The following is a 3,427-nucleotide window of genomic DNA, read 5'->3' as shown; positions in this document are numbered from 1 at the left end:
CTGGGGGAATTTTTTGGAAAAAATATTTTAAGGCATTAATTTTTTTTTATATAAAAAAATCGATTTTTTGAGGTATTTTCAAGTATTTCCTTATATGGCAGCCTCAATGGAAATCACTAAGGGCCTTATGGTCCCTATTGCAGTGCTCTGTGGGTATTTCTGTTGACAGCTCATACTAGTAACGAAGAATATATATGTGTATATAAACGTTCATACATATACATACTTATGTATGTATGAACGTGCTGTTAATTTTTTAAATTAATTTTGTTTTTGTTTTTTTATACTTTTTGTCAATCTTTGCCCTCGCTCTCCAAGGTATTTCGCCACTGTTCTCTTAAATATTTAATTGCTAGATTGCACTTTTCGTTCTTTCATTTACATAGTCGTACATCTGTATATGTATGTACATCCACATGCGTATGGATGTATGTACATAAACCAATATATACATACATATATATTTATATGCATATATGCATACAGATATCCCTATATTAACCAAGTAGTCCATGGAAAAATACAAAGAAGAGCATGGATTATACAAATAAAATACTTAAAAACCGAAAATATCTTACATTCTTATGTATATGTAAGTACCTGCCTACTCAGATATGCATCCGTTTGTATGAGAATATTGGCAAATGCATAGATAGATATGTATATATTCAGTTGATGTATCTTTGCAGCACCTCGGTCGGTCGATCCTAGCTCTCTGAGGAAATCCCTCACATTGTTTGGTGACATCGACTGCACGTGATTCGGCTGCGGGTTCAGCATTCTCGGGTTACTTCATCTCTCGATACAGATCCCGAGTTTGCGTAGGTGACTTCTTACTGCTGTCCCTAAATTGGAGCGCCAAGCGTTGCGTTATGCATTATGAACGAGTGTCAGCGCGCGCTATCAACGCGGCGCAATTTTTAACGTTTTCTCATTTCCTCTCGTTTTTATTCCCGTCTCCTCTTTCACTTTTTTGTCCTTTCCCTTTCTTTCCGTCTTTTGCATCCAACTTCAACACGTAACGCCCTGTCAAAAATTAAAATTCCATTTGCTCGGCGTTAGCGCCGCGTTATTGTGGGATGCGTCATACAAACGGGGGAAGGTGCCTCTGCCCGGCTGGTTGATGTCCTCGTAAGAACAAAAGCTGACATCACCGCCATCTAAGAAATGCGTTGGACGGGACAAGACAAACAATGCCTGGGCCTTGCGACGTCTACTACAGCTGCCATGTAAAGGCGCGCAAATTCAGTGTTGGATTTATGGTGGGAGAGAGCCTCCGTCGCCGAGTACTGTCGTTCACCCCGGTGGACGAGCGTCTAGCCATAAGCCGCATCAAAGCGAGATTCTTCAACATCTCGCTCAACTGCGCCCATGCCCCGACGAAGAGATGTCTCCTATGAGCGATTGCACTGCACATGGGAGCGCTGCTCTCGCCACAATATCAAAATCATGCTTGGCGACTTCAATGCCAGGGTGGCCAAGGAAGGGATCTTTGGAAAATTCAGCCTCCACGACGAAACGTCCAAATCGATCATGTTGTGATAGACGGAAGGCATGCTTCCAGTGTTTTGGACGTACGTATACTCCGAGGCCCAAACATCGACTCGGACCGCTATCTTGTTCGTGAATGGAAAAATAATAATTTCTGTGGACCTTTATCAAAAAAAAGTATTCCTAAAGGAAAGCGAAATATTGATGAACAAGATAATGGATTTTACACATGGTTCAGCAGCGCAGTACGAAAATCGAAAAAATTTTGTCAATCTTATTCATCATGAGGATGATTCGATTTCAAAAAATCGAAAGAAAAGATAGTACTTAAGGAGGCTAAGCACAATGTGCAATTTTCCTAAAATTTCTTGAAAAGCCACTTCTTTGCTAAAGAGCGATTGTATACATAAATTTTGAGTAAATGTTGATGAATTCCTTAAAATCGGAAAATGCGGTACATAAACAATATAAATTCAAGGCCGTATTTAAGAAAAGTCGCCTAACTTCGACAATTTTTATGCGATTGCAATAAATGAGTATCAGTTTATTTAAAAATAGATTATATTTTAGATAGTAAAACATATATTGAAAGTGTGGAAATTATCGATGGTCAAATTTAAAAAATTAATTTTAATTTACACGATAAAAAATCCCAACAAGCCAAGTCCGACAATAGATTATTATGTACCGTATTAAAGGCCTATACATCCCCTTCTAAGATCATATTCGATTTTTGAAATTGAATCAAAAATAGTCATTCAAAAAGCGATAAATCTACAAAATCGTATTTTCTGACCTAAATCGACAGGTCGCGACCAAATCTAAATGATCTTTAAAAAATCTATAAAAATCGGCAATAATATTTCTCATAAAAACGAATAAAATTAGGGGGTTTGGTCTTGAAATTTAAAAAAAAAAAGAAGAGATTTTCGATGGACACCCTAATGAACATATTTCCAAGTCACTGTACTAACATCTTGTAATTACCTTGACTCACAAACTGACAGCTTGACTGCCTGAATGGCTAAAATGGCTAAAACGACTGAATGACTGACTGTAATTGACATAAACATGCAGAAGCAGAAGTACACAAGCACTCACAAGAACACATACATCCGCAAAAGCGCTCACCCATGATAACATACTCATGCATTCAAACAATTACACTTGCCCAACTATTAGCAAACAAATACAAATTTATGTACTTCGATATTCATGAAGCAAAACGGCCAACAGGCAAGCGGTGCGCAAGGAGACTCATTGCACGGGGTGCTGCAGAGCTAAAAGTGGGGAAAGGCAAAAAAAATCAACTACAACAAAAAAAAACGAGAACGGAAAATCAATCTTGTTGCCGTCTTCTGCTTCTTCTTATACACATGTTCTTCTTCTTCAACTTGGAGTGGGACATAACGTGCAAATGGCAACACGTTTAGTGCAAGCACATGAACACACTCGCACACACTCACACACTCACATATGTATGTGCACAAAAATGCGAATATGGCGAGGAATGAATATTCATAGCACAGATGATGTGCGCTTTGCACTTGCATCTATGTATGTACGCATTCGTGTGTGTTTACAAACACATTTGCAAGATGACATTGCATGTACATATACATAAATACCCGGACGGAAACAAGTGATTTTTCTTTTTTTTAAATCAGCTAATTGAAAGACTACTTTAAAACAAATGTAATGAGTAATTGTTTCGAATTTTTATACTCCTTTTGCTCAAAAAACAACTTGTGTCTTGGAAGTTAGAAAAAGCATCTGTGAAGTCCAGAACGCGAGCATATTCAAAAGGAACATACATGCAGGAAAAGGCAATTTACTGTTAAATATATGATTTCGTTGCAGATAAAATAGTGAGAATTTCAATTATGAGTTTATAAATTGCTTTCAAACTAATTCAATTTCCTGCAGGGTAGTAACT

General features: G+C 37.6%; 1 protein-coding gene across 1 annotated transcript in view; it reads right to left on the bottom strand.

Annotated features, from left to right (window-relative positions):
* LOC118733752 (potassium voltage-gated channel protein Shaker) overlaps positions 1 to 3,427 on the bottom strand; it is a 224,938-nt gene that overhangs the window by 100,436 nt on the left and 121,075 nt on the right. The window lies entirely within an intron of this gene.

Source organism: Rhagoletis pomonella, unplaced genomic scaffold (assembly GCF_013731165.1).
Source record: "Rhagoletis pomonella isolate Grant_MI unplaced genomic scaffold, Rhpom_1.0 Rhpom_scaffold_00002, whole genome shotgun sequence".
NCBI lineage: Eukaryota > Metazoa > Arthropoda > Insecta > Diptera > Tephritidae > Rhagoletis > Rhagoletis pomonella.
This window is presented reverse-complemented; position numbering and strand designations above follow the sequence as displayed.